Raw genomic sequence first — 26,797 nt, 5'->3', positions numbered from 1 at the left:
CCCCCTCCAAAACACAGTGGCGAGGTTGGTTTCGTCACACATCTCCCCTTCCCAGGGAAGACTAACCAGATACCTGACCTCACGGTCAGTACCTGAGTTAGTCTGGCAGTCCAACCACAACCCAATACTGGACCTGTTAAATCTTGGGGCCTGGCTCTGTTCTGTATGTCCCCAGCTGTTGAGTGGGCATCTGCGACTCCTTGCTTCATTGGTGTTCTCTAGCTTGGAGCTGTAGGTACTTGGTGGGCAGAGGCCGACTGCGCTCTGCCCCGATGCCAGCTCTTCCGCTGGGGTAGCCAGAGGGGATTCAGCCTCTGGAGAAGAGGATAGGGGAGGGCAGAGGCCGACTGCGCTCTGCCCAGATGCCAGCTCTTCCGCTGGGGTAGCCTGTGGGAAGTCCGGCTCTGGCAAAGAGGATAGGGGAGGGCAGAGGCCAACTGTGTTCTGCCCAGATGCCAGCTCTTCCGCTGGGGAAGCCTGTGGAAAGTCAGCTTCTGGAGAAGAGGATAGAGGAGGGCAGAGGCCAACTGCGCTCTGCCCAGATGCCAGATCTTCCGCTGGGATGGGGTCAGGGAATCCTACCCCCGGGACCTTGTCGCGGATCAGCTGTGGAGAGGAGGGATCGCTTATCTCCTCCTCCTGGCATTCCTGCGGGGTTGGTGGGGACTCTGTACCGGCCGGCCAGCATCCCGGTAGGTCTGGTGCAGAGACTGCGGTCCCATCTGCACCATTGGAGTTAGGGGTGCTGTCCCCCTGTGGTTGGGGAGAGAGACCGGTTGTCTCCTCTCCCTTCAAAGCACACTGCCGCTGGGGAATGAAGACGATGCTCTCCTCTCCCTGCAAAACATACTGCCGCTGGGGAGCAGGACCAACTGTCCCTACTCCCTGAAACTCCGACTGCCGTTGGGGATCTGGGCCGACTGCCTAGCATCCCTGTAGGGCCGGTGGAGAGATCTCGGTCCCATCTCCACCTGCCATATGGGTTTCCCCCCAGGACCAGTCTATGAGGTCCCCTACCTCTGTAGATGGTATTGAAGCAGGAGATACTTTAGTCGGGTCTTCCCAGCTGTAGGGTTGTAGGTCTGGGACTGCCACCCAGCTCTCTGGCAGTGTATATTGGGACCGAATGGAGCTGAATAGGTATTGGTAATCCTGCTCCAGCTCCCACTCTTTTGACACTAGAGATGCCAGGTCTTGTCTCACCTCTCTCGCTGTAGCCCAATCATGCATAGCCTCCCTGTGGTCAAAGATATCCCAGAACCGGGACTCTCCAGCATCTCCAAACTCTGGTTCTAGGAAGGCCTCAAACAACAGGCCAGGGCCATCATAATCCCCACCCTCGGGTCTGTCGTGCTCAGCCATCCAGGGGGAGTGCCGAATCACCTCCCACCAGAGTGCCTGGTAGGCGTTGTCTAGCCAACGCTTCTTCCATACCAGGCTCTCCAGTTCTGTCACCCACTCATCCAGGGGCTTCTCTCCCAGAAGGGGCATTCGCAGGGCCACTCGCATCCGCAACTGCTGCTCCTCACTGGGGAGACTCTCACCTTGCCGCCGCTGGGCATTTTCCAGGGCATCATACCAGACTTCCTTTCTGTCTGCATCCCTGTAGTCCGCGGCTGCCTCCTCCTCGTCATAGAACGCTGTCTGAAGACTACCCGATTCCATCCTGCTGTAGCCAGGGGCGCTGTACGGATACTAGCGTTGCCCTCAATTTACTCCACGAACGGTGTCTCTGAGCTGCTTCTCCTCACACTAGGACGCCATCCCACTGCTTGCCACCAATGTAACGGAACGCCGAAGTACCTCCGTCGATAGATGCTCCTAGTGCTTCCAGAGGACTCCAAGCACTCCACTTGACACCGTCAGCACTGCAGACCCCACGAACCGCCGAAGCTTGGTGGAGGTCTCGCCGTCTCCTACCCACCCTGGACCTACGACAAGGCTCCAGGCTCCAGTGGGTGAACCTCTCCTAAATACAGAGATAGGAACCAGGAACAAGCTCTTACAAGAGCTTATACTCAGGGGAGTATTGTGATATAGCAATCCCCAAGAGTGTAGTTATCGCATTCCCCAAACATGAGCCAAGACTTCATGAAGGTATAAAAGCAGCTTCTGACTGTACTTGCACGTACAGCCTCTTTTATTCACAAACCACAAACATAGTACTGCCCACAGGGTTTTGAAGTACAACCAATCAATATTTTACAACACATACAATGTAAGTACAGCAACCAATCGTTCACGCCCCTAGGGGACCAGAAGGGAGACTGCGACGCAGGACAGATATGTAGCAATTCAGGATACAGACACAACACATCCCCACAATGCATCATGGTTTCCTCCTCTCTGCCCTGGAGACACCCGAGGAGCAATCCAATTATCTCTCAGGACAAAGTGAAATCGCCAATACACATGTGGAGACAACAGGACAGAAATCACCATTTAAACACACAATGGGACAATAGAAACACACCCAGCATTTTCCTCCTCTCTGTCTAGGAGACAATTGAGTCAATCTCTGTATCTACCCAACTATCTCCTAAGCTGAAAAGTTACACCTCTCATAAATTGCCACAACTTTGTGAGCCTACATTGTACATACACATAACCCACATCAACCCAATCAGTATAACTTGGGGACAAACCCATCCAAAATTCACTCGAATAGGTTCAGGGGTTTGAAAGTTAGCAAAAGTATCTCAAAGGGCAGTAATCCTGGGGCAGGAGGCTGGCAAACAGCCCCCTCCAAAACACCGTGGCGAGGTTGGTTTCGTCACATACCCACTGACCACCAACGTGCTTCCAGGTTGCTCTAACCCTATACATCATATTAGATTGTATTCTACTATAGAAGTGCAGCGCTAATCTACGGTAGATCAGACAACCTGACCCTGTCTGACATGCCCAGCTCCATTACCCCACACCTTGTGCTTCTCTCTCACTATCTATGCACTACTTACTATGCATGCCTCCAGCCTACGCTCTACCACTACTTACTATGCATGCCTCTAACAGTCTAACCTATACCTGATAGGACACAGAGTTAGGCTACATGCACACGACCTTGCTGTTTTTTGCGGCCCATTGTAGACATGCCTATTCTTGTCTGCCAAACGGACAAGAATAGGACATGCTATGTTTTTTTTGCGGGGCCACGGAACGGTGCAACAGATGTGCTGTCCGCATCTTTTGCGGCCCCATTAAAGTGAATGGGTCCGCATCTGAGCTGCAAAAACGGCTGCTCGGATGCGGACCAAAACAACGGTCGTGTGCATGAGGCCTAACAATGATTATTATGTCTGCATGACTATAATGAATCTTGCTGCACAGCTTACGTATTGTCCATCTGACATACCATTTTGTGTGGAACCTACAGGGATTACCCTCCCCAGCTGTTCTGAGATGTCTCCAAGTCCGTCACCTCGGGACTCCTTAGGCTACTTTCACACTGGCGTTTCTGGGTCCACTTGTGAGATTCGTTTCAGGGCCCAAAACGGATCAGTTCAGCCCCAATGTATTCTGAATGGATAAGGATCCGTTCAGAATGCATCAGTTTGGCTGCGTTTGGTCTCCGTTCCGCTTTTGAGGCGGACACCAAAACGCTGCTTGCATGATGATGCGGAGCCAAACGGATCCGTCCTGGCACACAATGTAAGTCAATGGGGACGGATACGTTTTCACTGACACAATCTGGTGCAATTGAAAACTGATCCGTCTCCCATTGACTTTCAATGTAAGTCAGGACGGATCCGTTATAACTTAGACTTTTTTTGGAAAGAATAATGTTCTGAACGGATACAAGCGTTTGCATTATAGGTGCGGATCCGTCTGTGCAGATAAAAGACGGATCCGCACTGAACGCAGGTGTGAAAGTAGCCTTAGACGACACAGTCCGCCATTTATTGCTTAGTGTCTGTCGTCAATATCCTTATGCTTTCCACAATTATCCATCTTCTTTAGGATGGATTAAAGTAGACAAGCAATTTGTATATTATCCATAATCCGAGTGCCGTGGTCTCCTCACTTTATGAATATCACACTTACCTTCTTTAAACTCCTCTCTACTGGAATTTATCCTCAGCATCAAACCCTTCTTCTGCCCGGGAGGAGACTGGAGACGCCAGCCCTGTGCCTCGTCTGTAGGGGTTTGTACCTGAATCCCTCCAGTAAAGAAGCCCCCTGCAGACCCTGACTCTCTGGATTTACCAGCAACACATGGTGACACCTCGACGGTGTCCCGGGGGACCCAGCGTAGCGTTGGGGCCACCACAAACCCGGCCACTGCACACATGCTAGCAATATGCCACCAATGTTTCAGATGAGACAACCCCTTTAAGGTACATAAGGGAGCATTAATCTGTGTGAGGCACATAAGGGTCACCATATGGTGTTTGGGGCACTTGAGGGGGCATCATACTATGTGAACCATTTACATATTTATATAAAGATATCGTGTTCCCTCTCGGCCTTCTCTTCTCTAAGGTTAGCATTAAGAACAAGGCTACATTCACACAATAGTGAAATGAAAAGGCCATAAAAAACAGACAAACTGTCAGATTTTCATGGCAATTTTTGAATTAGTTTTGCATCCATTTTCTGGCCATCTTACATCAAAATGTATTATTTTCATTGACTTTTTTTAAATAAAATCCCAACCCCTGCAGTACCCATAATGTCCCCCATAGTGACCCCCAGCAGTAATAATGTCACTTATTGTGGCCCCCAATGTTCCCCATACTGGTCCACATCTGTAATAATGTGTTGTTGTTGTTTTTTAAGCAGAAAAAAAAAAATCATAAATTACTCCCCTCACCCACTTGCATGCGCAGATGCAGTCGCTCCTCTCTTGATGCTAAAGGACCTGCCCTCAAATCTGATGATGTCACCACACGCTCTCAGCATGATCTCTGGGAGTGCACGGTGATGTCCTCACGCTTGAGCTTGTGCCCTCCTGTGTACGGGTACACTCCTGTCTAACGGCCGTTTCAATGGGGTCCGTCTGGCCGTGAAAATGACCAAAAATAGAACATGTTCTATTTTTTGATTCCCGCCAGGGACGTTGCTAGAGTCTCAAAAGATCCTGGGCCCAAGCCCCAATGAATATGGCCCTGTTCTCTAAGTCTCCCCCACATACTTGCTATACAGCAGCACGTACCTGCCACATCCAGGGCCTCCCAGGTGATGTCTCCTCTGATGTAGAGCTTCTCTGTCATCATCTTCTCCATTCCGTCCGGACACTTCTCTCAGCCGCCTCGTCTCTGCAGAGTGTGACACACAGACATCTTCGCTTCCTCACGTTTCTATCATCATCCCCCAATCTGGAGTCCCCACAGTGTTATCCTGCTGCTCGCTGTGCCCCCCAATACCATCCTGAAAAAATATGAGTAATAGTGCTCCTTATAGTCCCACCAATAGTAATTCCCTTCTAGAATGCCCCCATTAGTAATACTGCCCCCTACAGTGCCCCCAACTGTGATAATGCTCCCCAAGAGTGCGCCCATTAGTAGAAGAACCCTCCAGTATTAATAATGCCCTTACAGAGCCCCCATTAGTAATAAGGTCCCCCTATTGCTGCCCCAGTGGTAATAAAGCTCCCTACAGACCCCTCAGTAGTAATAAGGCCCCCATAATGCTCTTAGTAGAAATAAGGCAGATCCATAAGTCCCTCCTATAGAGCCCCCAGTAGTAATAAGAACACCTAATGTCCCCTGGATTTATAATACCCCTACAGTACCCCCAGTACTTATACTGCCCCCTACTGTTATAATGCTCGCCCTGCAGTGCCCCCTATAATTATATTCTTGCGTCTACCATACAGGCCCATGTAAATAACATCACACTCTCTCCTGCCCCCTCCAACATACAGTCCCATGTAAATAACACTATTTCCCTCTCTCCGCCATAGAGTCCCATGTAAATAACATCAAACCATTTCTCCACCCCCCTCAAAAATACAGTCCTATATAAATAACATCACCTTCAACATGCAATCTCATGTAAACATCACCCCCTCAACATTCAGACCCATGTAAATAACATAATCCCCCCCACCAGCCCCCTCAACATTCAGTCCCATGTAAATAACATCACTCCCTCCCACAGCTGCCATCAACATACAGTCCCATGTAAATAACATGACCCCCTCCCAAGCCACCTCCAACACACAGTCCCATGTAAATAACTTCCCTCCCTTCAGCCTTAACATGCAGTCCCAGTTAAATAACCACAACTCCCAGCATTGCTCCGCCTCTCCCTTCACTTACCTCTCCTGATGTAGCAGACATCACCTCAGCTTCTTCCCCTCTTCACTGCCGTCCTCTGCTGCACTGGTCACATGATGGTGACATCATCGCGGGTCCTTCTCAACCACTGCCTGTTTGGCTGGTCACATGACCTGTGATATCACCACAGGTCCTTCAGCTCTTCCAGTGCATTAGATTCAATTGTATTGCCATCTTGAGGATAGCAATACAGTTGTATCTAGCAGGCAGGCAGGACATTCGGGGCCTGGGTCAAAACATCAGGGGCCCATGCCCCAAATTTTTTAACCTAGCAACTCCCCTGATGCCCGCTATATACTGGCTGTTAAAAAACAGCTCCATTGACTTCTAAAAACAGCCGTGTGATAGCTGTTACAAAAACGGTTGTCGGACAGCTTTTTTTCACTGTTGTGCCCCAAAATGTATTATTTATTTGCCCCCCAACATTATGCCCATGGAGGCAGATGCTTGCGTTGTGGCTGCACGTGTCCGCTTGCAGGAGAGCGAGGCTGGTGAAGGATTTCGCAGTGAATTCATCTTTATAAGTGTGAGACATGTCAACAACAGGAGGGCTGAAATCAATGTGAGCCGTGGGGCTCGGAACAGAAAGATCTCATTCTCGCCGTTCAGTGATCGCATCACCTTCGTGAAATGACGGGCAGCGAATTCTAATTAGAGGACGGAGCTGGTTAACTCTTCATGGACCAGGGGCTTCATACAATACATTCACTACAGCCTTATGGCCTACTAGTAAAGATCTCCAGCTCACCTGGCAATCGTGCTCGGACCTTGTCTGATTCGAGACCACTTCAAAATCAAGGAATGGATCCGGCACAGATTAAAATCCAACGATATCTTTATTGAATACTCACAGCGATACACATAATGGGGAAACGGTACCCAGATACTCGTTTGACGCGTTTCGGACAAGTTACCTGTCCTTAGTTTTACCTGAATTAGGACATGTGACTTGTCCGAAATGCGTCAACGGAGTATCGGGGTACCGTTTCCCCATTATGTGTATCGCTGTGAGTATTCAATAAAGATATCGGATTTTAATCTGTGCCGGATACATTCCTTATGTTCGTCTATAACAGGGATCTCCAACCTGGGACGCTCTAGCTGTCTGAACACTACAACTCCCAATCTGTCACTGACCAATGAGGTGAGACTACATCTAACACACCACCTCCCTTCACCAGAAACATTTTGCTGGGTCCAAGACTGGGAGTGGAACGTCCCCTATCAGAGGTAAAGAAGTGGCCAGTATGTATATAGTTATATGGGACTACAAATGTAGCCAGGGAAAACTCTGGTGTCCCCGAGAGAGGTCTTCTCCAAGAGGTGGTGCCAGCCTGAAGGGTGTGTGGCTTGTGTGGTTGCATCGGATTAATCAGCTATACCTGCTGAAGGGGGTCTGACACCTAACCGGCCACACTGTCCCTTTCTGTGAAGCCCCCGATACTTCTGAATGACACGGCTGTTACTTTGTTACGCCTACTGACAATTAAGGACCAGAGCGGCTGAAGCAGGGGAGTATTGGTTATTTTATCATTTTAAAGCATTCCCAGTCTATACAAATATATACTGGACAACCCCTTTAAATAGAATCTGTCAGCACTAGGTTGGGGCTGGGTAGAGCAAGACAAACATACCTGTTGTGAAGCTTTTATCATCAGGAGAGGTGTGAATATGAAATTTTATTCTACCAGGTTCTGCTCCTGCAAGTGTCAAGGAGGCGGAGCTTCATTGTGAAGTGCTCTTTGCAGTAAGCTACTTCACAGCCCCTTCCCTCTGCTCTGAGTGACAGCCACAGCATCCAACCAGGAGACTGCTACAGCTGTGAATGGGGGGGAGGCTGTGAAGAAGCTCAATGCTTCTAGCAATATGCCCCCATTGTCTGAGATGGGACAACCCCTTTAACCACTTCAACCCCGCTAGCTGAAACCCCCTTAATGACCAGGCCACTTTTTACACTTCTGCACTACACTACTTTCACCGTTTATCGCTCGGTCATGCAACTTACCACCCAAATGAATTTTACCTCCTTTTCTTCTCACTAATAGAGCTTTCATATGGTGGTATTTCATTGCTGCTGACATTTTTACTTTTTTTGTTATTAATCGAAATTTAACGATTTTTTTTGCAAAAAAATGACATTTTTCACTTTCAGTTGTAAAATTTTGCAAAAAAAATTACATCCATATATAAATTTTTCGCTAAATTTATTGTTCTACATGTCTTTGATAAAAAAAAAATGTTTGGGTAAAAAAAAATGGTTTGGGTAAAAGTTATAGCGTTTACAAACTATGGTACAAAAATGTGAATTTCCGCTTTTTGAAGCAGCTCTGACTTTCTGAGCACCTGTCATGTTTCCTGAGGTTCTACAATGCCCAGACAGTAGAAACACCCCACAAATGACCCCATTTCGGAAAGTAGACACCCTAAGGTATTCGCTGATGGGCATAGTGAGTTCATAGAACTTTTTATTTTTTGTCACAAGTTAGCGGAAAATGATGATTTTTTTTTTCTTTTTTTTTCTTGCAAAGTCTCATATTCCACTAACTTGTGACAAAAAATAAAAACTTCCATGAACTCACTATGCCCATCACAAAATACCTTGGGGTGTCTTCTTTCCAAAATGGGGTCACTTGTGGGGTAGTTATACTGCCCTGGCTTTCTAGGGGCCCAGATGTGTGAGAAGTAGTTTGCAATCAAAATCTGTAAAAAATTACCGGTGAAATCCGAAAGGTGCTCTTTGGAATGTGTGCCCCTTTGCCCACCTAGACTGCAAAAAAGTGTCACACATCTGGTATCGCCGTACTCAGGAGAAGTTGGGGAATGTGTTTTGGGTGTCATTTTACATATACCCATGCTGGGTGAGAGAAATATCTTGGCAAAAGACAACATTTCCCATTTTTTTAATACAAAGTTGGCATTTGACCAAAATATTTATCTCACCCAGCATGGGTATATGTAAAATGACACCCCAAAACACATTGCCCAACTTCTCCTGAGTACGGCGATACCAGATGTGTCACACTTTTCTGCAGCCTAGGTGGGCAAAGGGGCCCACATTCCAAAGAGCACCTTTTGGATTTCACCGGCCATTTTTTACAGATTTTGATTTCAAACTACTTTGCACACATTAGGGCCCCTAAATTGCCAGGGCAGTATAACTACCCCACAAGTGACCCCATTTTGGAAAGAAGACACCCCAAGGTATTCCGTGAGGGGCACGGCGAGTTCCTAGAATTTTTAATTTTTTGTCACAAGTTAGTGGAATATGAGACTTTGTTAGAAAAAAATAAAAAAATAAAATCATCATTTTCCGCTAACTTGTGACAAAAAATAAAAACTTCCATGAACTCACTATGCCCATCACAAAATACCTTGGGGTGTCTTCTTTCCAAAATGGGGTCACTTGTGGGGTAGTTATACTGCCCTGGCATTCTAGGGGCCCTAATGTGTGGTAAGTAGTTTGAAATCAAAATGTGAAAAAAATGACCTGTAAAATCCTAAAGGTGCTCTTTGGAATTTGGGCCCCTTTGCCCACCTAGGCGGCAAAAAAGTGTCACACATCTGGTATCGCCGTACTCAGGAGAAGTTGGGGAAGGTGTTTTGGGGTGTCATTTTACATATACCCATGCTGGGTGAGAGAAATATCTTGGCAAAAGACAACTTTTCCCATTTTTTTATACAAAGCTGGCATTTGACCAAGATATTTATCTCACCCAGCATGGGTATATGTAAAATGACTCCCCAAAACACATTCCCCAACTTCTCCTGAGTACGGCGATACCACATGTGTGACACTTTTTTGCAGCCTAGATGTGCAAAGCGGCCCAAATTCCTTTTAGGAGGGCATTTTTAGACATTTGGATCCCAGACTTCTTCTCACGCTTTAGGGCCCCTAAAAAGCCAGGGCAGTATAAATACCCCACATGTGACTCCATTTTGGAAAGAAGACACCCCAAGGTATTCAATGAGGGGCATGGCGAGTTCATAGAAATTTTTTTTTGAGGCACAAGTTAGCGGAAATTGATTTTATTTTTTTCTCACAAAGTCTCCCTTTCCGCTAACTTGGGACAAAAATTTCAATCTTTCATGGACTCAATATGCCCCTCAGCGAATACCTTGGGGTGTCTTCTTTCCGAAATGGGGTCACATGTGGGGTATTTATACTGCCCTGGCATTTTAGGGGCCCTAAAGCGTGAGAAGAAGTCTGGAATATAAATGTCTAAAAAATTTTTACGCATTTGGATTCCGTGAAGGGTATGGTGAGTTCATGGGAGATTTTATTTTTTGACACAAGTTAGTGGAATATGAGACTTAGTAAGAAAAAAAACAAAAACAATTTCCACTAACTTGGGCCAAAAAAATTTCTGAATGGAGCCTTACAGGGGGGTGATCAATGACAGGGGGGTGATCACCCATATAGACTCCCTGATCACCCCCCTGTCATTGATCACCCCCCTGTAAGGCTCCATTCAGATGTCCGTATGATTTTTACGGATCCACGGATACATGGATCGGATCCGCAAAACACATACGGACGTCTGAATGGAGCCTTACAGGGGGGTGATCAATGACAGGGGGTGATCAGGGAGTGTATATGAGGTGATCACCCCCCTGTAAGGCTCCATTCAGACGTCCGTATGCGTTTTGCGGATCCGATCCATGTATCCGTGGATCCGTAAAAATCATACGGACGTCTGAATGGAGCCTTACAGGGGGGTGATCAATGACAGGGGGGTTATCAATGACAGGGGGGTGATCAGGGTGTCTATATGGGTGATCACCCCCCTGTAATGCTCCATTCAGACGTCCGTATGCGTTTTGCGGATCCGATCCATGTATCCGTAAAAATCATACGGACGTCTGAATGGAGCCTTACAGGGGGGGTGATCAATGACGGGGGTGATCAGGGAGTCTATATGGGTGATCACCCCCTTGTCATTGATCACCCCCCTGTAAGGCTCCATTCAGATGTCCGTATGCGTTTTGCGGATCCGATCCATGTATCCGTGGATCCGTAAAAATCATACGGACCTCTGAATGGAGCCTTACAGGGGGGTGATCAATGACAGGGGGGTGATCAGGGAGTCTATATGGGGTCATCAGGGGTGATCAGTGGTTCATAAAGGGTTAATAAGTGACAGGGGGGGTGTAGTGTAGGTGGTGTTTGGTGTTACTTTACTGAGCTGCCTGTGTCCTCTGGTGGTCGATCCAAACAAAAGGGACCACCAGAGGACCAGGTAGCAGGTATATTAGACGCTGTTATGAAAACAGCGTCTAATATACCTGTTAGGGGTTAAAAAAATCACATCTCCAGCCTGCCAGCGAGCGATCGCCGCTGGCAGGCTGGAGATCCACTAGCTTACCTTCCGTTCCTGTGAGCGCGCGCGCCTGTGTGAGCGCGTTCACAGGAAATCTCGGCTATCGCGAGATGATGCACGGAAGCGTCCAGGAGGAGTAAATCAACCACCTTCCGGACGCATCCGTGCGTCAGGCGGTCCGGAGGCGGTTAAAGGCTATGGACACGGTGGCAATTTTTTTTTTATTATTGCTTTATACTCATTTTGAGCTAGAAATCATTTTTTCAATTGGTCTTTATTAAAAATGATGAGCCGTTTTCCCTCCACAGCTTTGAGTTTACTAGCAGGATCTGTATTTTCTCTCTGCTCCGTCAGGCAGGCAGCTGACAGGCTCCTTATCTCTGACCCTATACACACTCATTAAAGCAGAATTCTTATCTTACTGATAAGAATGTGGCTTAAATAAGTTGTCATGACATTTTTAATAAAGACCAATTGAAAATATTATTTTTAGCCCAAAATGAGTAAAATGCAATCATTAAAAAAAATTTTTTTTTTTAAATTGTCCTCGATGGTGCACATAGCCTTTAAAGGAGCACCCTGGACAAAACCGATACGTTGTGACAAAAGACTGTGGCCCATTTAGACACAGAGGATATTTATTCATGACGCCGGGGGTGCAGGAAAGTCACTGTGTTCTGGAGCAGCCAGAACACAGGCGGGGGGGAGGTCTCCCTCAGCGCCACTCTATACTTTTTGGTTCTTCGCCCACACATTCGGTCCTGGACTGCAAAGTACAAAAGGTGAGAACGCAATTCTCAATTTTTAATGAATACTAATGAGATTGGCGAACCATCAGACTCCGGGGATCGGAGCTCGCAAACACTTAAAATATACGTAGGAAAATTACAAACAAGCAACATGCGGGAGACCACAGGGCGGTACCGATGTAGCAGAGCTGAGGGTGTCATCAGAATCGTCTGCATTATGTTGAGGTGAGCTTGTCCGATGCATTAGAGCAGTGTATGTCATGTGTGATTGAAGTTTGTCATTTGGCCCCACATCTGATGACATCTTCATGGGACAGATTTATTGAAATTGCTGCAAGCTAAATGTGGGGCAGTTAACTCCTTATTGACCACCAAGGGGGTTGTCACGCCACTGGTCAGGGTTATCTAAGAAGAGGACCCACCACTTAGGACTCCTCCCTATGTGTCTTGGACCTGGCACTCACATGTATTCCTAGACCCGGCATGGGAAGTTTTTGACACGCGTGGTCAAAACCGCATGTGGTGATACAGTTTTTCACGGCGTTCGCGTGCAGTACATTATGCTTTAGCTGGAGCCATGCGCCTGGAAGCTGCATGGTTAAACTACCGTAACTTGCAGTAAGATTGCCTGCGCTTTTAACTGCGCCGTCAGAAACGCCCCTTGTAAATCTGCCCCAGGGTAGTCGCACAACTGATTTTTTTATGAGGATTTCAGTGCAATCCTCGTCTCATACCGCTTAATATATGAGTCCTATTGATTCTCGTGGAAATTCATCCCATAGTTCATACGCGCAAATTTTTCCCGTATATAGATTTGAAATCTGCAGCTAAAAAACATTGGACATGTTCATTCTTGCATTTTTTTTTTTGTTGCATGGAAACATCAGCCTCATACAGATTTAGGGCTCATTCACACGGCTGTTGTTCGGCCGTTCTGTGCATTAGGGACTACAATTTGCGGTCCCCAATGCACGGGCAACATCCGCGCGGATTCCGCAGACGGATCCAAACCTGTTCAACTTGATACAGTCCTGATCAAAAGTTTAAGACCACTTGAAAAATGGCAAAAAATCCTATTCAGCATGGCTGGATCTTAACGAGGTTCCAAGTAGAGCTTCAACATGCAACAAGAAGAAATGGGAGGGAGACAAAACATTTTTTGAGCATTCAATTTAATGAAAACAACAAATAAACTGAAACAGGGTGTTTTTCAGCTGATCCACAGTTTAGGACCACATGGCTATAAAAGGACAAATCTGTGCAAAGATGTGGATTCATTGTCATCCTCTGTCAGGTAGTCACACGTTGTGATGGCAAAGGCAAAAAAACTCTCCCTTTTTGAACGTGGTCGGGTTGTTGAGCTGCATAAGCAGGGTCTCTCACAGCGCGCCATCGCTGCTGAGGGGGGACGCAGTAAGACAGTCATTTGGAATTTCTTAAATGATCCTGAGGGTTATGGAACAAAAAAGTCAAGTGGAAGACCCAAAAAAATTCACCAGCACTGAGCCGGAGGATCCAATTGGCTGTCCGTCAAGACACTGAACGATCCTCGACCCAAATTAAGGCCCTTACTGGTGCTGACTGCAGCCCCATAACCATCAGACAGCATCTGAGACTGAAGGCTTCAAAAACAAAAAACGTCTTCAAAGACCTCGTCTCCTTGAACGCCACAGAACTGCTCGTTTGGACTTTGCAAGAGAGCACCAAACATGGGACATTCAAAGGTGGAAGAAAGTTTTATTCTCTGATGAGAAAAAATGTAACCTTGATGGTCCTGATGGTTTCCAACATTACTGGCATGACAAGCAGATCCCACCTGAGATGTTTTTTACGCGCCACAGTGAAGGGGGCGCCATAATGGTCTGGGGTCCTTTTTCCTTCAGTGGAACAATGGAGCTTCAGGAAGTGCAGGGCGTCAAACGGCCGCTGGCTATGTCCAGATGTTGCAGAGAGCATTCCTCATGACTGAGGGCCCTCGTCTGTGTGGTAACGACTGGGTTTTTCAACAGGACAAGGCTACAGTACACAATGCCCGCAGGACAAGGGACTTCTTCCAGGAGAATAACATCACTCTTTTGGCCCATCCTGCGTGTTCCCCTGATCTAAATCCAATTGAGAACCTTTGGGGATGGATGGCAAGGGAAGTTTACAAAAATGGACAACAGTTCCAGACAGTAGATGGCCTTCGTGCGGCCGTCTTCACCACTTGGAGAAATGTTCCCACTCACCTCATGGAAACGCTTGCATCAAGCATGCCGAAACAATAACGGCGGAGCTACTCATTACTGAGGTCATGTTTGGAAGTTGGATTTCTGTTTTGGGGGGGTTTAGTATTTTTTTTGGAGGTGTGGTCCTAAACTTTTGATCAGCTGAAAAACATCCTGTTTCAGTTTATTTGTTGTTTTCATTAAATTGAATGCTCAAAAAATGTTTTGTCTCCCTCCCATGTCTTCTTGTTGCATGTTGAAGCTCTACTTGGAACCTCGTTAAGATCCAGCCATGCTAAATAGGATTGTTTGCCATTTTTCAAGTGGTCTTAAACTTTTGATCAGGACAGTATATAGAATATGTTGTATTTTTTTGTAGGGTGAAGGCAAGGACAGAAATACCACGGAAGCACTCAGTAGTGCTTCCGTGGGGTCCTGTGCCTCAATTCCGCACCGACCTTCCGATGATGCGCCGTACGCAATAATGTGCATATTTATTCCTATGAAACTTGCTGTGTCAACATGTAATGTGCCTGGTTCACCAGCAGATCTTAGTCATCAGCAGGTATTGGCTGAACTTTGGCAGGCAAACACTTCTGCAACAATCTCAGCACTGCTATGCAGTAGCTTTCTGAGCTCTGCTATGTAGGCTGGAGTAAATAGGAACTTTTCCTCTTCTGATGGAACTTAGCTTAGTTTAATCCTAGGAACTTCTTCCTGGCATCAAGCATACTTAAAAACACAAAATGCAATCGCACTCTGCAACCAGCACTCTGCCCTGCCTCTATGCTGGATGTTGAATAAGGCATTGGTGTACATTTTGGCTAAAGCGTAATAAGCCACTCACCACGTCAAGGTCGCCTTAATGAGTGGTCCCTAACACTAGTTCCTACCTTTTATGGGCCATGACAGCCACACAAAGTCCAGGGAGCGCAGGTACAGCATGCACGCCAAGCACACTCTGCTTTTAACCCTGTTCGGTGCCATTACAGCTTTCATCGGATCCAGGGATGCAAGTACCAACATGCCTGCTGAGCCAACTATATACTTCTCCTGGAGCCTAATGGCTACTGGCAGGTGCTATATAAGCAGACTCAGTTTTATACTGACTTTAAAACCAGCCTCCAGGGCAGACTAACTGGTCAGGTGTGCATGACTGCTTGGAGATCGCCACGCCTCCAATATATACTACAAAGAAAAAATATGGGGGATTCAGCCCGCACAACCCCTAGCTGGTGCAGATTGCTATGGCGAAATACAGATACAAATGCAAAAACACAAAATGCAATCGTCATGGCCCATAACAGGTAGGAACTAGTGTTAGGGACCACTCATGAAGGCAACCTTGACGTGGTGAGTGGCTTATTACGCTTTGGCCAAAATGTACACCAATGCCTTATTCAACATCCAGCATAAAGGCAGGGCAGAGTGCTGGTTGCAGAGTGTGTTTTTGCGTTTGTATCTGTATTTCGCCATAGCAATCTGCACCTGCATAGGGTTGTGCGGGCTGAATCCCCCATATTTTATCAAGCATACTTAGTTTGGAATTTAAGGCAATGCAAGCCCAGGAGGGGACAAGCAACCATGAAGACTTCAGAGGCTGGGCCTCATGCACACGACCTTATGTATTTTTCAATCCGCGAAAAATACGAATGACGTTCGTGAGCATTCCGTATTTTGCCGGCCCCTAATAGAACAGTCACATCCTTGTCCGTAATGCGGACAATAGGACATGTTCTATTTTTTTGCAGAACGGACATATGGAAACGGAATGCACACGTAGTAACTTCCGTTTTTTTGCAGACCCATTGAAATGAATGGTTCCGTATACGGTCCGCAAAAAAAAAACACCTAACGGTCGCGGAAGGAAAATATGTTTGTGTGCATGAGGCCTAACAGCAATGAATCCCTCAGCGATGAAACATTAGGGCTCATGCACACTAACATATTTTCTTTCCGCTTCCTTTCCGTTTTTTTTGCGGACCGTATGCGGAACCATTCACTTCAACGGGTCCGCAAAAACAACGGAAGGTACTCCGTGTGCATTCCGTTCCGCAAAAAAGTACTGCATGTCCTATTATTGTCCGCAAATCACGGTCACAGGTCCCATTCAAGTCAATGGGTCCGCAAAAAATACGGAACGCACACATCCGTATGTCGCGAATCCATACTGTAGAAATGCTATGCCCAGCCCATATTGCTCATGTGTTTGGTGATTAATAAGTTACTGTTTACGTTTCCGATCTGCAAAAAACGTATCGCATACGGAAACCATACGGATATGTTTTGTGGAATAATGGAATGGAAGAGGACTTAAATCATAGAAAAAAAACCCTCAGATATGGAACAACGGATCAGTGAAAAACCGACCGCAAAACAACGGTTGTGTGCATGAGCCCTTAGGCTGTAAAATTCCACCAGTGACCACCGCTCCAGTTTCAGGACAAATAGCCCCTCCCTCCTCAGCTTCCCAAAACGGTCTTTGCGCCCCAGACACCAGGAAAACGCTGGGACGTCGGCAGTTAGATCCCGAAACTGGCTGAGTTGCCCATAGCAACCAATCAGATTCCACCTTTCCTTTTCCAGAGGAGCTGTGCAAAATGAAAGGTGCAATCTGATTGGTTTACACTAGTTCTGATAACTCTCCCCTTTATCTTTCAGTAGATATCTGCAGGGCTTATTCACACCTGCAGGCAGGGGCGTACTGACCGGTCGGGCACTTCGGACGTGGTCTGAGGGCCTGGCCGAGATGGGGGCCCGCCGCAGCCGCGTACATAACATAATGTGCACGGACTGCAAAGTTATTCACCCGGGCCTGGCGGCTGGTGCAGCGTCGCAATATTACCTATAGGATAGGACTCAGGAGGGGGCCCCTCCTGGGTCCTATCCTATAGGTATTATTGCGATAAGCCTATGCAGTAGTAGTATTCCCGGCACTGGCGGGCGCCATAGCGACATCACGCGCCTGTGTCGGGAAGCACCGCAGTGACGTGCGCCTGCCTATGTACGGGTGAGCGCCAGGAGTTTAGGACACAGGTAAGTATTGGCTTTTATTTTATTTTTTGCGTGCCAAGGCAACTTTGGGGGACATTACTGGGGGGCACAGGAGGCGAGGATACATATTACTGAAGGGACATTGGGGGGCATATTACTACATGGGGCAGTGTGGGGGGAAATGAATACTGTGGGGGACAATTACTACTGTCGGGGCAGTGTGAGGGAAAAATTACTACTGTGGGGGCAGTGTGGAGGACAATTGGTACTGTGGGGGACAATTACTACTGTGGGGGCAGTGTGGAGGACAATTACTACTGTGGGGGCAGTGTGGAGGACAATTACTACTGTGGGGGCAGTGTGGAGGACAATTACTACTGTGGGGGCAGTGTGGAGGACAATTGGTACTGTGGGGGCAGTGTGGAGGACAATTGGTACTGTGGGGGACAATTACTACTGTGGGGGCAGTGTGGAGGACAATTGGTACTGTGGGGGACAATTACTACTGTGGGGGCAGTGTGGGGGAAAAAATACTACTGTGGGGGCAGTGTGGGGGAAAAAATACTACTGTGGGGGCAGTGTGGAGGACAATTGGTACTGTGGGGGACAATTACTACTGAGGGGGCAGTGTGGAGGACAATTGGTACTGTGGGGGACAATTACTACTGTGGGGGCAGTGTGGAGGACAATTGGTACTGTGGGGGACAATTACTACTGTGGGGGCAGTGTGGAGGACAATTGGTACTGTGGGGGAAGTGTGGAGGACAATTGGTACTGTGGGGGACAATTACTACTATGAGGGCAGTGTGGGGGAAAAATTACTACTGTGGGGGACAATTGGAACTGTGGGGGCAGTGTGGGGGACAATTGGTACTGTGGGGGACAATTACTACTATGGGGGCAGTGTGGGGAAAAAATACTACTGTGGGGGCAGTGTGGGGGACAATTGGCACTGTGGGGGCAGTGTGGGGGACAATTGGTACTGTGGGGGCAGTGTGGGGGACAATTGGTACTGTGGGGGCAGTGTGGAGGACAATTGGTACTGTGAGGGACAATTACTACTGTGGGGGCAGTGTGGGGGACAATTGGTACTGTGGGGGACAATTACTACTGTGGGGGCAGTGTGGGGGAAAAATTACTACTGTGGGTGCAGTGTGGGGGACAATTGGTACTGTGGGGGAAATCAATACTGTGGGGGACAATTACTACTGTGGGGGATGTCGCTATTGGGTAGGAACTATAGGGGCATTTCTATTACAAGGACATATTAGGGGACATTATTTTTCAGGGACACTATACAGGGATTATTACATGGACAATATAGGGTGGTATTATTACTCGGGGCACTCTAGGGGACATTATAGCCATAAGGACATTTGGGGGTCATTTATCAAACTGGTGTAACGTAGACCTGGCTTAGTTGCAACCAGATTCCACTTTTAATGTTAGACAACTCCCTTTGAGAATGAAAGGTGGAATCTGATTGGTCGCTGAGGGCACCTAAGCCAGTTCTACTTTACACCAGTAAATGACCCCAATTATGAGAAATCTAACGTCTGTGTAACAAACTGCAGAGACGAGATGCGGCTGAAAGAATTAGTCATGGCGGTCTAACGGAGGAGGAAAGAGAAGGTCTACATGACGGGAGATGTCCCCGGATGTAACAGGCATGTGGCGCTGTATTCTCCTATATATAGAGGGGGCTCATTACTGTGACCTGCGTCTCATCTTCTCCTCCAAGTCTCTTTTATTATAAGGCTACTATCACACTAGCGTTACAGTTTTCCGATATTGAGTTCCGTCATAGGGTCTCAATACCGGAAAAAAACGCTTCAGTTTTTCCCCCATTTATTGTCAATAGGGACAAAGCGGAACTGAACAGAACGGAATCCTCCAAAATGCATTCCGTTCCGTTCCCAGACCGGAGAGCGAACCGCAACATGTTGTATTTAGCTTTCCGTCCTGGGATGTGGAGGAAGACGGATCTGACCAGTAGAAAACGGATCCGTCCCCCATTGACTTTCAGTGGAGTTTATGACGGATCGGTCCATAACGGACGCGGACGGTTGTATTATCAGAAGTGTTTCTGGCGATCCCGGCCGGATCCAGCAAACACACCGGTGTGACAGCAGCCTAATTTATGGATTTCTGCAGTCCCATGTAACACTACAGATTACAGAAGGTAAAAGGGTTCTCTGGGATGTGGGCGGTGCAATATGTGGGTGTGGCTTGAGGGTGGGCGGGGACACAGGGGCCCCATAATCTCCTATTGCCCGGGGGCCCCAAGCGTTGTCAGTCCACCCCTGCCTGCAGGTTTTTACACAAACAAAGCGCAGGAGCAGATCCAAAAAGAAAAGTAGTAGAATCTCCTCTTAAAACTGTCTCTCCTTTTATCATCGACACCTGTTTTGAGCTTCCACAACCGCAGCAGAAAACCTGCAAGTGTGAATGTGAGCAGAAGACAGCGGTGGGCGGGGCCTGTGCAGACAGACGGTCCAGGCTTGAGGGGAGGAGCCGCCGAGCTTAGCGGCGTGATGACGCCAAGACGCACAGCACGCTCTCACGTGACGAGGAACCAGCTGCGCCTCACGTGACCACGCGGATCCGCCCCCCCTCATCCCGCAGCCCGGTCATCCCGCGCTCCCGCCGTCAGGTAGGGTCACCTCAGATGCCCGTTCCGGGTCCTCATACGTTGTGCCCGGTTGCCCGGCGCCCTTGGCCCTGTCCACCCCAGTCTGTCGGAGCGGAGAGGGAAGCGCCTGGTTGTAAGTGGCCGCCTGTGGAGCCGCTCCGGCCTGGAGGCTGGGTGTGCGGCCTGGGCGCTGGGACCTGTGATGTGGGCGCTCAGTGTTTATAGGCTGCACCGGGGAGACTCCGCCTCACACCCTGCCAGGACTACGACTACCAGCATGGAGTTCCCGCCTGTAGTTCTAGTCAGGTTGTGGCCTGTAACACCCCCCTGTAGGAGTCAGTGGTGGACTCGTCCTCCTGGAGTCATGTGACCGGGGGGGGGGGGCAACATGCAGAGGCCATGTGCTGCACTGTTCCCTATGGGGGAGGGCCCTATAGCTGGTCCTTCCCCCAGGGCGGCTGCTTGTGGCCATGTTGGCATAGGTGGCACCCCAGACATAGCTGCCCATGTTACCCAGCTCGGGTGGCACCCCAGACGTAGCTGCCCGTGTTACCCGGCTCTGGTGGCACCCCCAGACGTAGCTGCCCGTGTTACCCGGCTCTGGTGGCACCCCCAGACGTAGCTGCCCGTGTTACCCGGCTCTGGTGGCACCCCCAGACGTAGCTGCCCGTGTTACCCGGCTCTGGTGGCACCCCCAGACGTAGCTGCCCGTGTTACCCGGCTCTGGTGGCACCCCCAGACGTAGCTGCCCGTGTTACCCGGCTCTGGTGGCACCCCCAGACGTAGCTGCCCGTGTTACCCGGCTCTGGTGGCACCCCCAGACGTAGCTGCCCGTGTTACCCGGCTCTGGTGGCACCCCCAGACGTAGCTGCCCGTGTTACCCGGCTCTGGTGGCACCCCCAGACGTAGCTGCCCGTGTTACCCGGCTCTGGTGGCACCCCCAGACGTAGCTGCCCGTGTTACCCGGCTCTGGTGGCACCCCCAGACGTAGCTGCCCGTGTTACCCGGCTCTGGTGGCACCCCCAGACGTAGCTGCCCGTGTTACCCGGCTCAGGTGGCACCCCCAGACGTAGCTGCCCGTGTTACCCGGCTCAGGTGGCACCCCCAGACGTAGCTGCCCGTGTTACCCGGCTCAGGTGGCACCCCCAGACGTAGCTGCCCGTGTTACCCGGCTCAGGTGGCAGTGCAAGTCTTGGAGTCTTGCACTGTCTCTAGGGGCACTGCCCATCAGTCACTTGACCTCCATTGGTGCTACCCTGCGTTCCTGTCACTCCTTGCCATGCTTACGATATAGGTGACTATGCCCGTGCATGGGGCAGCCTGCAGCGCGCCCGTCCTGGGTCACCTGATACTCTGCTCTCCTATATTTATCCACAGTTTCGTCCTTGGCCACTTTTTGGCAGCACCACCACGCCTTGCTGCCGGTCCGTGGCTCATAATGTTGCAGTATGGCTGCTCTGTAATAACGAGGGCGTCATTGTGGAGGTCTGATAAATGGGTGGGCGTTAACAGGGCGCCCGCCAGTCTGTAATCACCACCACCCGACAATTAAAAAGTTCTACAACATACATAATATTCACCTTTTTAAAGATCTCTGCTTGCTTTCAGTGAATGGGACATTGTGTTTGGAAGCCATTCTGGCCCTGTCCACAGTCTCCATTTTTTCAGGACCAGTGAAGAGCGCTGTGCCTACCTGCTCCCCACTGCTCTGTGACCCCCGGGCTGTCTTCATTGCAGTCACCTCTGCAGCCAATGCCTGACTTCAGTGGTGGTGTCCCCCGTCATTGGCAGCAGTGGCACATGTGACACCATCCATGCTGGAAGTTTACATGAAGGAGTGCAATGAAGACAGCCCCGGAGCTGGAACTGAGCAGGTAGGTGGCTCTGGTCACAGGTACCGCAGGGTGGGGGGGAAGAAGTGAAGAAAATAAAATAGGAAATTGTTGACCACCCTTTTTTTTTTGCAGGGTGGTCATAACCATGGAAACGAGCAGTGTATAATGTGATGGAAACATGAATGTCCGTATTGCTTCCTTTTCTAGCTTCATGGATTTTTCCAGCACATTATACACTGCTCGTTTCCGTGGTTCCGACCACCCTGCAATCCAGTAGCGGTGGTCGTGCTTGCACACTATAGAAAAAAAGCACGAGCCGATGTGCGCTTCCACGGTCCTGGCTACCGGAAAGGCCGGCAGTTTATTTTCCTATAGTGTGCAAGCAAGACGACGACCGCCGCTGCTGGATGGTTGTAACCATGGAAACGAGCAGAGTATAAAATGATGGAAAAATGAATCCAGCCAGCAAAGGAAGCAATATGGACAATCACAATACATTAGTAAGGGAGAGATTTATCCAACTACGTGCGATAGAGCAGTCGCCTGCGGTATTCTACACAGTGACAGGCGCATGTGGGTGTGTACGGTGTGTGCACCAGGAAGGTTCCCCATTAGTCCCCGGCCTTCCTGAAGGCTCTCCTGCCTCCTGTACACGTCGCAGGTTCTCACATGGGAAAACCGCAGCGTAATTCCGTAGCGGCACAACGTATGCGATTTCACAAATCTGGCCTCAACCTCGCTTCTTCGTTCCGTGGAGTTTTCACCCTTCTCAATGCAAGAGTGAGATCAGCATCAAAACCGCGAGTACCGTGTGTATTTATTCAGTGCGCTCTCTGGGGGCGAGACGGGGCCTGAGCCTTAACGGGCATGTGGATTTTTTTTTTATTGATTTTTTTTTTATTGATTTTTTTTTTATTGATTTTTTTTTTTGCAAAGATTTATATTTTTCTCCACTGCGTGAGAAGTAAAAGCTGCAGCTTTGCCAATGATCTATTGTTTTTTGGGTCTACAGCTCCTATGCGGGCCCGGGCGTCTCCATGGTTACAGTACACTGACGAGTCAAGTGCACTCTGTTCTTGCAGTCTCGTATATTTTCCTTGGATCTGTCCCTTCTGCTGCTTGTTGGGTATCAAGAGGGAGAACGGAAGAGACTACGACTGTAGGATGAGACCGCACAGGGTTTGGTGGTGATGGTAACCATGGAGACGCTTAGACCCAAAATGTCAGGTAGATTTTTATTTATTTTTTACCAAGATTATTTTCAGTTGTTTAGTTTTTTTTTATGTTTGAAGCAATGGAGCAGAACGATGGCTGTCAGCTGCGAGATGTGGGTTTTTTTTCCTCTCTCCACGTTTGCGGCCACGTGGCGCGTCTTCTTCCTGTTTATTACACATCCTGTTAGTTTTACTATTATGTATAGTAGGGCCGTATGTCATTTTCTGCCTTGTTGTGAGGTTACCACGTGTAGCACTACAGCCACTTCGTAAGGATGGCCTCTGAGACTGACGTCAGATGTGACGCTGTAGGGAGCGGACAGTAGAGCCACGCGTGGGCTGGTGGCCTCACAGCCTGATAGATGGTGCCGTGGCTTCAGGTCAACCTCGGCTGTTACCGGTGTAGGAAATGTGGCTGAAGATAAGTCTGCAGGGGCGGTGCGATGTTCTGCTGGGAAACCTTGGGCCCCGGTCTCGTGTGGATGTTAGGCTGACCTGTACCAGCGCGGTGTACTAGTACTGAGGTTAGTACTGGGCCTGAAGCAGTGAACGGACCAGTCCTCCCAAATATCCCCAGTGCATTGATCTGGTATGTTTCATTTTCTTTAAAGGGGTATTCCAGTTTGATTAAAGGGGTTGTCTCATCATGGTCAATGGGCATGTCTTATAGATGCGCTCCCACCGCTGGGACCCGCCCCTATATCAAGAACGGAGCCCCGCAAGGTGGTGGCTGGAGGACCCCGGTCCGGCCACCACCAAGCCGGCTCCCCATAGAAGTGATTGGGAGCGTACCGCGCATGCGCTGCTCCCGCTCCCATTCATTTCTACGGGGCCGACGGAAATAGCCGAGTCAGCGTTGATGAAGGCCTCAGGCACACGAGCTGCGTTTTTGTCCTCATCTGGTCCACATTTTTTGTGGGTCAGATGCGGTCCCATTCATTTCAAAGGGACCGCAAAAGACACGGGAAAGCGCACTGCATGCTGTCCGCATCCGTCCGTCCGTTCCGCAGCCCCGCAAAAAAAATAGAACTTGTCCTGTTCTTGTCTGCATTACGGACAGGGATAGGACGGTTCTGTTACGGCCTGGACGTTCTATTCCACAAAATGCTATGTTTTGTAGATCTGCAATTCGCGGACCGTAAAACAGGGCTCATGAACACAACCGTCACCTAACTGTGGTCCGGCTTCTAGTAAAAGGAAAACCTGCACAATTCTGAAAGTATTCGCCATATCACGTTTTATTTTATACTGTGGTGTTGTGTAACGTCACGTTAAAAATGGGGTTCTCCTTTAAGGGGGGTGAAAACTAACACAATGGAGCCAGTTTTCTAACATTATGTAAAGATGTACAGAGGCGGAGTTCCACAAGTGACATTCTCATAGGTGGCATCGGACATCTTGGTGCTGTCGGGCTATGTGCGCCGTAGCGGACCTGGCCTGCAGCTGTGACCCCCAGTCATCAGCCGGGATCTTTGGGGGAAGCTATTATCAAGTGCGCAGTTTCCCTGCAGTGCCTCCACAGGTGATATTCGGTATTACGCTGTTCTGATTAAAATCACAAGACTTGCACTGTAATCCGAGGGCGTGCGGGGTCCTTCAGGGCGTGCAGGGTCCTTCGGGGCTGCTCTTTATAGCCGGTCCCTACTTTAGCTTGCAGGTGCATGTTAAAAATGAGGGACCTAGTGCTGTAGCTTCTTATGCACAATTTATGCTTGCTGTCAGTGAATGTTACCGAAATGCTCCCTAATGAATTATTACAAGAGGGGGACCTGGCTTAAAGGGGTTGTCCGCTTTTTACTATTGATGACCTTTCCTCAGGATAGGTAATCAATACCAGATCCCCACTGATTAGTCGTATAAAGAGAAGGCAGCGCTTGCGCGAGAGGGTAACAGTTGTTACTACAAGCATGGCGTCCTTATTCACTTCTATGGGACGGCTCGGCAGTATTCACGTGAACAGACGGGGCGTCCTATAGAAGTGAATAGGGACGCCATCATTGGTATTACTCCCGATCAGCACTGCGATCGCTGCAGGTAAACAGAGCAGAGAAGGCAGCGCTCGTACAAGCAGCCGATCGTTGGGGGTGTCGGGAGTTAGGTCAGCAATATTAGATCTGCGGGGGTCCTATCATCGAAAGGTTATCAATAGTAAAAAGCGGACAACCCCTTTAATTCCTGTGGTTCCCCTTTAACTTTCGGGGGATATGGTGAGGCCGTGGTCTGGACTGAAGCAGTTCTGAGAAGCGGTGATAATTGCGTTAGCGCGCGGCTGACGGGATGGGCTGCAGGCATAAAGTGCTTCATAACCAGGAAAATCGAATAGAAGCGCGTTTCAGAGCGGCAGGATCTGCTCTCATTAGACGTGTAATGTGATGAGGTCATCGCTCCCTACATGCGGGAAACCGAGTTATTATTGAAGAAAAGTGTTACTTTAACCCCCCCGACGGCCCATTACCACTTTATAATCCACTCATTAGACCCGCTCTTCATTTCGTTCAGTAACGTCATGTCTGCTGCCTCCACGTTCAGCCTTTAACCCCTGTGTGACTGTACGGACAGCTTGGGGGGGTCTTAGGAGTTGTCCAGGATTTTACTGATGATGGTCTGTCCTCAGGATAGGATATCAGTGTCTGATCTAGGGGTAGGCAACCTCCGGCACTCTAGCTGTCGTGAAACTACAACTCCCAGCATGCATACTTGCTCTTCCCAGAACTCACAGAAATGAATGGAGCATGCTGGGAGTTGTAGTTTCACAGCAGCTGTAGTGGCGAAGGTTGCTGATCCCTGATATGATCGGTGGGGGTCCGACACCTGGTACCCCCGCCTGTCTGCTGTTTTGCTTTGGCCTGAAGCACACAGCGCCATCCACTGCAGTGGACGACGCTGGTAACTGCAGTGCTGCCCCCATTGAAGTGAATGGTAACCAGCTCTGTCCACTACACAATGGGTGGAAGTATGGGATGTCAGACTGTCGGCCATCGGATATTGATGCCCTCAATCCTAAAATGATGAACAACCCCTTTAAATGTCAAGTTGTTAAGTTAGAAATTGGAATCCGTTTAATCCTCATTCACACGTCCGTGTCCGTGCTCAAATCTGTGGTCAGTGATGCATCCATGAAGCTGTCAGTGTGTCCGTTTTTTTGCTGCATGGACAAAATAGAGCATGCATCCTTGCTAAAAACACGGACCCGCGGATGGTTCTAAAACACTGATGTATGAACACACACATTAAAATGAATGAGGACATGTGAATGAGGCTTTAGTTGTGTTTTTCTGGGAAAGCTGGGTGGTCGCCAGTAAAGCTTCCAGACTACAGTGGACTATCCGAAGTCTTGGGAAGTGGAGTGACAGCTCCAAGAGAGATGTACTGGTGCCACAGGTTGGGTTGCACTGGGTATTGAATTATTGATACTTTTGTACCGGTATCAATTCGATACCGGGATTTGACATTTACCGATACTGGGCTGCGCTACTGCACAGCCTAGTATCAGAGAACTCGGCGCACGCTGCTCTCAGCGCGCTCCATGTTCTCAGCAGCACAGGGAGAAGCAGTCTCTTCCTCCCT

General features: G+C 48.9%; 1 protein-coding gene across 6 annotated transcripts in view; it reads left to right on the top strand.

The window, feature by feature from the left end:
• Nucleotides 1-20,102: 20,102 nt before the first annotated feature.
• TSNARE1 (t-SNARE domain containing 1) overlaps nt 20,103-26,797 on the top strand; it is a 246,532-nt gene continuing 239,837 nt past the window's right edge. For 5 of the 6 annotated variants that reach the window (XM_044294657.1, XM_044294656.1, XM_044294654.1 and 2 more), the window contains exon 1: nt 20,103-20,202. The gene's annotated coding sequence lies outside the window, so the exon portion shown is untranslated. The remainder of the gene's footprint in view (nt 20,203-26,797) is intronic. The other variant, XM_044294653.1, reaches the window with a different exon arrangement.

The sequence above is a fragment of the Bufo gargarizans genome, chromosome 5, assembly GCF_014858855.1.
Source record: "Bufo gargarizans isolate SCDJY-AF-19 chromosome 5, ASM1485885v1, whole genome shotgun sequence".
NCBI classification, from domain to species: Eukaryota; Metazoa; Chordata; class Amphibia; order Anura; family Bufonidae; genus Bufo; species Bufo gargarizans.
This window is presented reverse-complemented; position numbering and strand designations above follow the sequence as displayed.